Genomic DNA, 12071 nt, shown 5'->3' on the forward strand with positions numbered 1-12071 from the left:
TACGAAGCCAAGCCGAGCATTCAGTGTCTTCTCCTCTCTCTCTCTCTCTCTCTCTCTCTCTCTCTCTCTCTCTCTCTCTCNCCCCTTCATATCTCTCTCTCTCTCTCTCTCTCTCTCTCTCTCTCTCTCTCTCTCTCTTTCTCTCTCGTTTGGACGTCTGCGTCAATACCACGTGGTATTCTCTGTTTGTCAGTAGGAAGACTGAGGCACAGGCAGGTCGGTGATGGCATGAAATGACACTGTAGTTAGTCCTGTTCTTAAGTTCTGGCTGAGGGGCTCAGAGCCACCATTTGTTCCCTGGAAGGGTCTATATGTCACAGCCTCCAAAAGGAAATAAATGTGTTAACCAGTTGGCAGGCTCTGGCTATAGGGAAGTCCTGGTGAGCAGATTGACACTTCTGTCTTTGAAAACTACAACTCCAGGCCGGGGTGTAGCTTATCAGCATCCTTGCCTTGCATCCACTAAGTTCTGAGTTTGGTCCTCAGGGCCCTCAGTACCTATAGACCCAGTGTGGTGGTACATGCCTGTCATCCCAGATCATAAGGGGCAAAGGACAGGAGGATGAGAAGTTCAAGGTCACCCTCGGCGACTCAGATAGTTCAAGGCCAACTTTGGCTGTAAGAGACTCTATCTCAATGAAAGAGGTAGTGGTAGGGAGACAGCTCAGTTAGTAAAATGTTTGCTGGGCAAGCATGAGGACCCGAGTTCGAGTCACAAGCATCCACTTCAAATACAGGGGTGCTAAAATGGGTGTGGTTACCTTCCTCTTTCACTCCAGTGCTTGGGATGAAGGGGCAATTGGTTCTCTATGAATTTGAGGCCAGCCTGGGCTACCTAGCAAATTCCAGGGCTGTCAAAGCTACATCACCACTACCACCACCACCAATAGATCAGACAGGTATTAAGAAAAATAAAATTCACAGATAAATGATTGGGGACACACACACGCACACACACCCCATCATCATCATCATCATCACCATCATCATTATCATCCCGAGTTAGGTAATACAGACCCAAAAAGACACATCTGGTATGCTTTCTCTTACATGTGGATGCTAGCTTTAAAGCCCGTGTGTGCTATAATCTGAGAAACCACAGAGGTGAGGTACCCAGTAACGGGTGGGATAGAGGGAAGGGAGACTCTCCCAAGGCAGGGGACACAGCGTATGGTTATAGAAGGACAAAGAGAGAATGGGAAAAGGAGGATGTGTGGGGAGGGGGGTGGAGGAGAAGGTGAAGGAGGGGATACAGGGAGCGACAACTAACACTAAAGGCCATTTGAGAAACCATAGAGAAGTGTTCTATTGTAGAAATGTCCTAAAATATATAAATATAAAAAAGGAACCTAAAGTAATATACCAAATAACAGGGGAAACAATGCCCCCGTAGCACAAACTTACGTTGCCAAGTAAAAACTCGCAGTGCTAGGAAACGGGTTGCATCTTGTTGAGTCATTGGTCAAAGGGCTCCCATAGAAACCCCCAAACATCACAGGTATTGACAGGGCTGGTGGTAACTTCCCACATCCTGACGCCAAGGCCCTATTGCCATCAGCCATGGAGAAGTGGAGCTGGTGCCTAAGCGGGAGTTCACCCCTACCTCTAGTGCATTAAGGCACTAGAATGCACTCTGCATGTTATCAGAGGAGAAATGTAGCTCTTAGCATCTATGGAACCTGTGACAGTGACCTGTCTGCAAGATACATTGATGCATAATGGTCCAGGTGTTGCCAGGGCAACCAACCACTGTCTAATTAGATTTAAGGCCCACTCCATGAGTTAAAAACCACCCCAGACACTGCTAAAGCATTCAAGAACCTGAAACTAGAAAGCACATGGGCCTAAGGGAAAACCTAACACTGTTACTCTGCCAGAGGAACCTATCAATAAAATAACATAACAACATATGGCTATACTCATAGATCAATGTCACACTCAGTCCTCATAGAGACGCTTCTTCTTGTACCATGTGGGAACTAACAGGACCGGACAATGTTCAGAGAGTCAGAGACTTGGGAGCACTCAGTCCTAAAAGGGATGTTATCAATTCCCTTCCCTCAAGGCCCAGGAACCCACGCAGAAGGGAGATGGGAAGACTGTAAGAGCCAGGGGGTATGGGTGACTCCAAGTAAACAGCCTTCCAGATACAACAGGAACGATACCTATACGAATCTACAGCAGCAGCAGCAGCAGCAGCAGCAGCAGCAGCAGCCACAAGGCCTGCCCATGTTCAAACCAGACAGGGTCCAGGGCACGGGCTCCTCTCCTTGAGCTAGCTGCAATTGGTACCCACTTGCAAAGGAAAATTTCAGGGTTTTTTTTTTTCCCAGTGGAGTCTCACTGGATATATTCACCAAACCCAAGGGAAGGGCCCATGCCCAGGAGTGGTTGGTCAGCACAAAACAACCTCAATAGTATTGTTTTTTTAAAAAAGACTTTTGTCTCATTTTTCTTTGGGCATTTAAAAAATTTTTTGTTCATTTTGATTTTTGGTGTGTGTGTTTCTTTTTGTTGTTGTTTTATTTGTGTGTGTGTGTGTGTGTGTGTGTGTGTATGAGAGAGAGAGAGAGAGAGAGAGAGAGAGAGAGAGAGAGAGAGAGAGAGAGAGAGAGAGAATAAAGTTAGGTGGTGGGGAGGTAAAGAGGATCTGGTAGAAACTAGGAGAGGGGAAAACATGTTCAATATATATATATATTTTAAAAGCAAATAAATCAGGTATGAATAGGCTAGGCATGGTGACACATGTCTCTAATGCCAGGACTTGGAAGGCAGAGACAGGCAGATGTCTATGAAGTCGAGGCCACCCTGGTCTACAGAGCAACTTCCAGGTCAGCCAAAGCTACATATAGAGAGAACCTATAACAACAACAACAGCTATAGCAGCAGCAGCAACAGCAGCAACAGCAGCAGCAGCAGCAGCAACAACAAACCAAACCCAGACCCAGGGAGCTGGGGCTATAGTTCAGCAATTTCTTAATTGTTCAGTTTCCACGCTGTGGCTCAGAACTGCCAGTAACTTCAATTCCAGGGAATTGGACACTGTACTCGCCTCACGAGGCAGTAGGTACACACACGATGTACAGTCTTACATGTAGACAAAAGTCTCCCACACATTCAAAGTAAAACACAAAGAACCCAAGAGTCTGATCCTCAGCATCCCAGGGAGCACACGAAGCAAGGACAGACCAGTGCGGCGGGGCTGCTCACACAGAGTGCATGCTAGAGCAGTGCCGGCTGCTCACACAGAGCGCATGCTGAGATTGTATCCGATATTGCACAGAATCCTCCCAGTTCTCACAAGGGAGTTACCTTAGGGAAAGCCTAAACTAGCCTCAGTCGGCTACTCTGTTTTCTGTACCAAGCAGTCTTAAAGGCAAGCATCACAAGGAAACACTGATTCCGGCTGGGGAGATGGCTCAGAAGTTAAAGTACAAGCAGGAGGACAGGTGTTCGGGTCCCCAGAGCCCCACTACGTGCCAGGTGGTCTCAGTAGGCCACCTGTAGTTCCAGCCTTTGGAAGTGGAGTCAGGAGATCTCCAGAGCAAGCTGGTGCAAGACTTGCCAAACTGGCAAGCTTTGGATTTGATGGAGACCTGCCTTGATGAATAAAGCGGGAAATACGGATCCCAACATCAGCCTCTGGCTTCCACGTGCATGTGTGCAGACACGCAGTCACAGGAACAGAATTGTCCCATGGGACGAGATTCCTGGAGAGACGTGAGCAAACTCACTGCAGATAGGGGACAGATATCAGATCACAATGAGAACACCACTAAAGTCCACTTGGTGAAGGGGTGAGTTTATTGGGTTCCTCACAGGGATACGGGTAAGACCGCATCACCAAAAGCTGGCACAGCATGGGAGATGCTCCCCAAAGCAGGAAACTTGGAGGGCACTGCACAACCTGCAGGCAGCTCAACAGGTTAGGGAGCGCTGGTCCAGGAAACTCAAATGTGGTTTCGGGAAGGGAAACAAAGTATCTTAAAGACAAGATACACTGGGTTAGACAAAGAGTCCGGGTTGAGGAAAGCCCACAAGGAAAAGCAAAAGGCTCACGGGGAGACTAGAGCAGGAGAATAAAGAGAATACCAGAGACCTGGGGCTTACAGAAAACAATCTAATGCACAATTGGAGACCCAGGTTGAGAGAAGGGGTGAAAACACATTTTATGTGTGGGTTGGCGATATGGCTCAGCAGGTAAAGGAGCTTGCTGCCAAGCCTGTCACCTTATTGACACAGGCAGAGGCCAGAGGAGTATGTTGGATTTCCTGTTCTGTCGCTACCTTATTCCTTTGAGACAAGGTCTCTACTGTATCCGGAGCTAGGCTGGTGACCTGGAAGCTTCCGTGTTTCTTCCCTCACAGCACTCGGGTTATAGGAACTCACATAGTCACGTGGGTTCTTTTAATGTGAATTCTGGGATTCAAATGCAGGACCTCAGGCACAGACAGCAAATGCTCTTACCCACCGAGCAACCTTTCAGCCCTTAATGTTTTATTGATTCTATTTATTCATTAATCTATTTATTCATTTTTTTCAGTGCTAGGGATTGAATCCAGGGCCTTGGGCATGTTAGACAGGTACACTACCAATCGCCTCCATCTCTGGCACACCTCTCTCTCTCTCTCTCTCTCTCTCTCTCTCTCTCTCTCTCTCTGCTACTAGAGATTGAACTCAGGACTTCACTATGCTGGGCAAATTCTCTACGACCTGACTACATCTTGAGACCGCTTTTATTTTGAGGCAGGATTTCACGAGGTTGCCCAGGCATCCCTAAACTCATTCCATGGCTGGGGTTGGCCTCAAACCTGTGATCCTCCTGCCTCAGCCTCCCTACTAACTAACTTCCAGGACCACAGGCATGAGCCATCATGCCCAGGTTACATTTTATTTTAGTCTTACAGGTCATTGCTACCAATACAGTTATTACATGAAAATCTTGGTCATAATACTCTAAGTGTGGGCCAGATGGCTCAGTAGTTAAGAGCACTTTCTGCTCTTGCAGAGGACATGGGTTCAGTTCCTACCACACTGGATAGCTAACTGCAGTTCCAGGGCATGCAATGCCCTCTTCCAGCATCTGTGCACACGCGCACACATACACAAGTAAGAATGCATTTTTTTTTTTAAAAAGAAAATTGTGACTGGTGACTTTTAGAGCATAAAGGAGAAGTTTTGAGGAATACACATTTAACCATGTGTGGAATATTGATTTTTTAAATTAATTATTAAACCAAATATTGCTGCCAGCCCTCTAACAGACTTTGAGATATTTAATATTACCTACATTCAGTGATTTGTATATTTTTTCTCAAAAAAACAGATGTATGGGAGCTGGAGAGATGGCACAGCAGTTAAGAGCATTGGCTGCTCTTCCAGAGGGCCTGAGTTCAATTCCCAGCAACCACATGGTGGCTCACAACCATCTGTAATGGGATCTGATGCCCTCTTCTGGTGAGTCTGAAGACAGCAACAGTGTACTCATATACATCAAATAAATAAATAAATAAATAAATAAATAAATCTTAAAACAAACAAACACAGATGTATGGCAATACAAGATTTTTGTTGTTGTAAGGAATGTATACATATATACATACATACATACATACATACATACATACATACATATGTAGACACAGCTAGTCTGCTGGTGCTCAATGTTCATTCTGGAGGATGTATTTCTTATATATATTTATGGCATATATATCCCTAAGACAGACAGACAGACAGACAGACAGACACACACACACACACACACACACACACACACACATCTTAGGATTCTATTGCTGTGAAGAGACACTATGACCAAGGCAACTCTTATAAAGGACAACATTTAATTGGGGCTGGCTTGCAGTTTCGGAGGTTCAGTTTATTATCATCATGGTGGGAAGCATGGCAGCATTCAGGAAGGCATGGTGCTGGAGAAGGAGCTGAGAGTTCAACTTTTCTCTGCACTGTATTGCCTGGGAGAAGAGGGTGGGTGTGGGTGTGGGGTTTAGAAAGAGCAGAAGTGGCGAAGTTTCTGGAAGAGGTCTATAAAGATGCCACATAATGGAGAATAGAAGGAAATCTAGAGGAAAAGTTTGCTGGACTGTAGCGTGAAGACAGATTAATGGTGGTAGACATGCAGGGAACATTGATTATAATCCCCCTGGGGACATCAGACTCATTGAAAGAAATGTCAGTAGGAGAAAGCTTGCAGCTTGCAGCTGAGGCCTGAGTTCTGAGCCCTTTTTTGAGATGACTTCTTTACTCTGATTGCTCCTTGTCACCCTGGGAATAGAAGCCAGTGCCACTTGGCAGTCCTAAAAATAAACGCAGGCCAGACAAAGATAGAGACATGGCTGGGTCAGAGCCAGAGACTAGCTAGAGCTGCAGAGGGCATCCTGACTGGCCACATGAAGCCAAGTCCTTATGAATCAAAAACTTGTGATCTGATGGAATCAGATGAATTCAAGGCTTGTGTATGTGGCTCATCTGGTGGAGTGCCTGCCTAACACTTGTTAGGCCCTGGGTTCAATTCCCAATATCGCATAAAACCAAGTGTGGCAGGCAGCACAGTCCTTTTACCCCAGCATTTGAGTGGTGCGTGCAAGAGGGTCAGAACTTTGAGTGTGTGGCCAGCCTGGGTCACAGAAGATCCTGTCTTAAAAAACCCAAAAAACAAAAAAACAAACATGAAGAAGTTACTTCTCACTGTGCTTAAGGTCCCCCAAATGATCCCCAGTGCCTCAATGGCATGTTCCCACGGCCTGGTTTCCCACCAGAGAAACTGACCCCTTAAATCAAGAGAGGCCTCTGCACTGTGCCATTTGCTAAGCCCTCCAACCTCATGGTTGCTCCTGGCAATCTCTATCCTCCCAGTGCCTGTCCCTTTAAGACATCAGTTAAGGTCTCAGTCTTAAAAAAAAAAAAAACAAAAACCCAAAAAAAACCCAAAAAACCAACAGAGATCAAACTCCACAAGTGACAGTGAACCATTGCCAGCCCCAGGCTTTGGTTGTTTTTGTTTTTGTTTGGTTTTGTAGCCCAGGCTAGCCTTGATCCCCTCATCCTTCTCAGGGTGGGATTAGAGATGTGTCCCTCACTCCTGTCCCCAGCTCCCAAGCCCAGTCTTAAAAGGAGCCTAGGCGGCTTCAGTCTGGATTCCCTGGGCTCTGAGTTCACTGCTAGGGGAGAATCCAGCCAGCCTGTGTGAATTGCAAGCACCCCAGCAGAACTCAGCCAGATGAGGAACAGGATCGCCCAGCTTCCCGACTAAGTCTCAAGTGTAACAGGAAGTAGTGGCCGTGTTAAGTCCCTTAAGCTGTGGAGTGGTCTTTCTTGTTGTTTAGACATCGTCAAAACATGTAGTCATCCTAGAACTTGCTACATAGAACAGGCTGGCCTCCCTAGTGCTAGGACTAAAGCATGTGCCTTGCTCAGCCTTGGAGTGGACAGACATACAGAGCTCTGGGGAGAGCCTTCTAGACAATTCCATCCTGATATGATCCTTGAGGGTGGTACTTTCAGTTCTGTTCTCAGATGAGGAAACTGAACCCCAGGGGTAGCCTCATCTAGCTCTCACTCTTTCAGTTGGGAAGCCATATAGCCTGGCTCCAGATCTAGGTCTGTCTCACTACTAGGAAGCAGGGCTGGCTAGAGGGTGGCAGGGGTGGGGGGGACTATGTCACCTGACGTTAGCAAAGGAGAAGCCATGTTCTCCGTGCATCTTATCTACATTGGGCCATCTTAGGCTATACAGCAGGCACAGAGCGAGGGAAGGACAAAGGCCAGCTGGAGTGGTGACCAGGCCCTGAGTGAGCTATGATTCTTTGTGGCCAAAGGCTCCTTGATCCTGACTAGGACCCTCACCCTCCTTGCCCCCTACTTTGTGTGACACTCTGGTGTCACAGGTCCTGGCTGAGTAATATTTTCTCAAAGGTCCCCTGGCTCGGCCAGTTCATCAGCCTGCTGCTCCTGCCCCCATGTGACCAGCCTCTTGCTGTGTGTATCTACAAAGTGGCTATCACAGGGCCACCTGTGCTGAGCAGTCATCCCCTTGGTATATGGAGAGTCCCTGAGCTGAGGGTCACGGGAGATTCTCTTTCCAAATCACTTCACTCAAATCCTTTCCCGTGAACTCTCTGTCCCCTCCCTCTGTCTGTCAGCTTGTGACACACTGCCTAATGTTCTCCTCATGGTGCAAAGCCAAACTTGAACCCTTTGTTCCCCTGGGGTAGCTGGATTGATTCTCTTCTGATGGACAAGCCAGGAAGGCCAAGGTGGCCTGCTAATGACACTATACACCTGTGAGCCTGAGTCTGAAGATCCAGCTGGGGACAGCTGGGTGAAATTCTGCAGGAGTGGTCGGCCAGGTGCTCTTCCAGGTACCTGTTTGTCACACCAGGCAGTGGACATTTCCTTGGGAGGAGAAAGGAACTTGGGGGAAGAGAGGTTTGTGTGTGTGTGTGTCACAGAAGGTGTGTGTGTCAGTTAGCCTCAGATTTTTGTCACAGCTGAGCTAATAGCAAAGTAAAAGAATGTTCTGGAAGCTAATGAATGGACATTGGGGTCTGTTGTGTAGCTTTCTGACACCCGATTGCAGCCTGGAATATTACTTTGTACTTAAATTATTGATTGATTGACAATTGATTTGTGTGTGTGTGTGTGTGTGTGTAAGTCAGGACAATTTGAAGGACTCCCATTCTCTTCTTCCACCATGCACTTCTCACAGATCAAACTCAGGTTGCCGATCTTTGTGGACAGAACTTTACCTGTGGAACCACCTCACTGACCACACCCTAGGGCTCTTACTCACCTGTGGCCTTAGAATAAAATGTCCCTGCTGTCACCTCCTCTTAGGTGACTTTCCATTTTCTCAGCTTTGGCAACACGACACAATTCTAGTAGGGACCACATAAGCCTCTTCCCAAATTCCCTTCTGAATGGTGGTTTCCCTTTCCTCCTCCTCCTCTTCCTCCTCCCCCCTTCCTCCCCTCCCCTCATGCCCTCATGCTCTTCCTCCTCCCCTCCCTCCTCCTCTTTCTCACTCTGCCCCTCCCCCTCCTCCTTCTCCCCCCCCCTTTTCCTCATGCTGATGTTGGAAGCAGGACAGGCAGTGTGCTAGGTGAACACTCCTAGCCATGCCAGTCTTCTTTCTCTTCCTTTTGCTCTCTTTGGTAAGCCCCTCCCTCCAGAGGCGGTGTGTGTGTGTCTCAATGGGTTAAGTGCTTGGTGTGCAAGCATGAAGATCTGAGTTTAAATCCTCAGGATCCACATAAAGCTCCTACAGGGAAAAAGGAGGCAGAAACAGGAGAGTCTTGGAAGCTGCAGGTCAACTAGCCTGGCATACACAACAGATAACAAAACAAGAGGCCCTGTCTCAAGGCGGAAGATGAGAACTGGCATCAGCTTGAATTACCTTTGCATATGCCTTGTGTGGGTCCTGCATGCACACACACAGATGAGTGTCTCTGTGTGTGGGACAATAAATAAAGAATAAAGCCTTCCCCGGGATAGCTATTCTCCTGTATAACATGATATGACTGTGTATGACACTATAACCTTGAAGTTGCCGCTCATGTCTTCATAGGCCTCAGTTTCCTAATCCACTGGTGATATGGCAAAGCAAAAGTTGTCTGCCCTCTGGGACTTCCAGTGACTCACCCTATAATCATGTAATTGAGGGCCTGCTGTCGGACAGGTCCTGCCTGGGCTGGTGCAGGCCAACATGGTGAATAGGGCCTGGTCCATGTCTGTGTGGTCTTGACCCTTCACACACACACACACACACACACACACACACACACACACACACACACACACACACATATACACACACACAAAACATGCACACACATACACACCACATACACATAAAAACTCAATCACAAACACACTCAAACCACACACATGCTCACATTACACACACAAACACATTCACACCACACACACTCATACTACACACACAACCACACACACTAACACTACACACACACAAACACACATGTACATACAAACACAAACATATTCATACTCACACACAAACACACACTACATGCAAACACACACTCATACACATAAAAACATACTTACATACAAACACAAATATCACACACAGACATACAGTACACACACAAACACACACATTTATACTCACACACAAAAGACACACACTCACAGTTTAAAAGCGACTGTGACATTTTCATCTTCCCCTTTTAGCTATCAGTTGAAGTCTTTCTCTGAAAAACTCCGATTAAAATTTCTCACCCACTTTCTACAGGGTGACCGCGCTCGGAGCCCTTGTCTCCCATCTCCAGTGTGAGGCAGTCCCTGGTTACCCAAGGTTGGTAATACTGTAATCAGGGCTAAGTGTTATATACAGACTCTCTGTTGCTATGGCTGTCCTTTAGACATTTCCCTCTCTTTGGCCTCCCTCCTCCTCCTCCTTTGTGCCTGTCTTCTTTATATCTGTTAGTGATTTGACCCGTAAGCCTGCAGGGTAGACACCGTTCCAACACATCCCAAGGTTAGACTCCAGACTGTCAGGCTGAACCTTCTGGGAGAAAGAACACTCGCAGGAGCCTTGGAAGTTTGACTTGCTCTGTCCCTGCCTCAGTGTCTCCATATCTCCTCCCTAGGTTGACCCTGGGCTTTCCTTGCCTTGTGTGTAGGAGCCTCAGATCCACTCCATCACAGTGAGAAATGGTGAGCAGGAGCTCTGTATGGGGAATTTGCATGTCTCCGCGGTTCCCCCGTGTGCTTAATTAATAGTCGGGCAGGGTGAGTTTCAGGTTGGGGATAATTTCCCCTTAGAATGTCAAAGGCAACACTCTTTTTTTTTTTTTTTTTAAATGGTGTGGTTGAACAATCAAGTGCCACTTTGAGTCTCTGCTTTTGATGTGTCTCTGCCTTCTCTCTGTGCGTCTGTGAGATCTGCTCTTTCTGCCTGTGTTCTGAAACTCCGTGGTGATGGTGCTCTGGGGAATAAGTCTATACTTGCTCTCTGGCTTACACAGCTTGGAAATTCAAGTTGAAAAACTCTTGAATGGCTCATTTTTTCCCCTCCCCTGTTCCCTCTCCAACTAACCCCCACTTGTCTCTTTTGCGACGTCTTCAGTGTTGCCTGGGTTGGCCTTGAAAAACTGGGCTGAGGTATGTCTCCTGCCTTGGCCTCCTTCGTAGCTGGTTCTACAGGTACCATTGTCTTTCCTGTTTTCTTTTATGGTCAATGTGTGTGTGTGTGTGTGTGTGTGTGTGTGGTTACTTTTTATATGGTCTTTATTTTATCATTAATTGTTATACTTTAATAAATAATAAAACTATTAACTTATCTCCAGCTTTTAAATACTTACTTTAACAGATCTATTTATATTCTATTTATATGAGTGTTTGTCTACACGCATGTATATGCACTACATGTGTGCAGTGCTGATGAAGACCAGAAGAGGGCGCTGGATTCCCATAGAACTGGACTTACGGGTGGTCCCGAGCCACTCTGCGGGTGCTGGAAAGTGAACTTAGGTTCAGTGGAAGTGTACAGGGTGTGTTCTTAAACACGGAGCCATCTCTCTCCAGTCCCTGTTTTGGTTTATTTTGAGAGAGGGTCTCTCATATCCAAGACTTGGCTCAGATTTTCTGGTTAGCAGTTGTTCTTGAGTTCCTAATCTAATCCTCCTGCCTCACTCTAGCTCCCAGTCACTGGCATGAAAACTGTGCCTGGCTTATGTAGTATTAGACAAGTGAGCCTAGGGTCTGTGCATCCTAGGCAAGCAAACACTGTATTGGCTGAGCTGCATCCTGGAACCTGTTTTTATTTTGTTTTGTTCTTTCTTGAGACAGGGTTTCTGTTTGTGTAGCCCCAGCTGTCATGAAACTCGCTTTGTAGACAAAGCTGACCTTGAACTTATAATCATAGAGATCTGCTTGCCTCTGCTTCCCAAGTGCTGGGATTAAAGTCATACCACTATGCCTGGCTCCTGGCTCTATTTTTTTTTAATGACATGATCTTGCTATATAGCCCAGGCTGGTCCTCCTATCTCAGCCTTCTTAGTGCTGAGACTACAGGTTTGTACCACCAT

Source organism: Mus caroli, chromosome 17 (assembly GCF_900094665.2).
Source record: "Mus caroli chromosome 17, CAROLI_EIJ_v1.1, whole genome shotgun sequence".
NCBI lineage: Eukaryota > Metazoa > Chordata > Mammalia > Rodentia > Muridae > Mus > Mus caroli.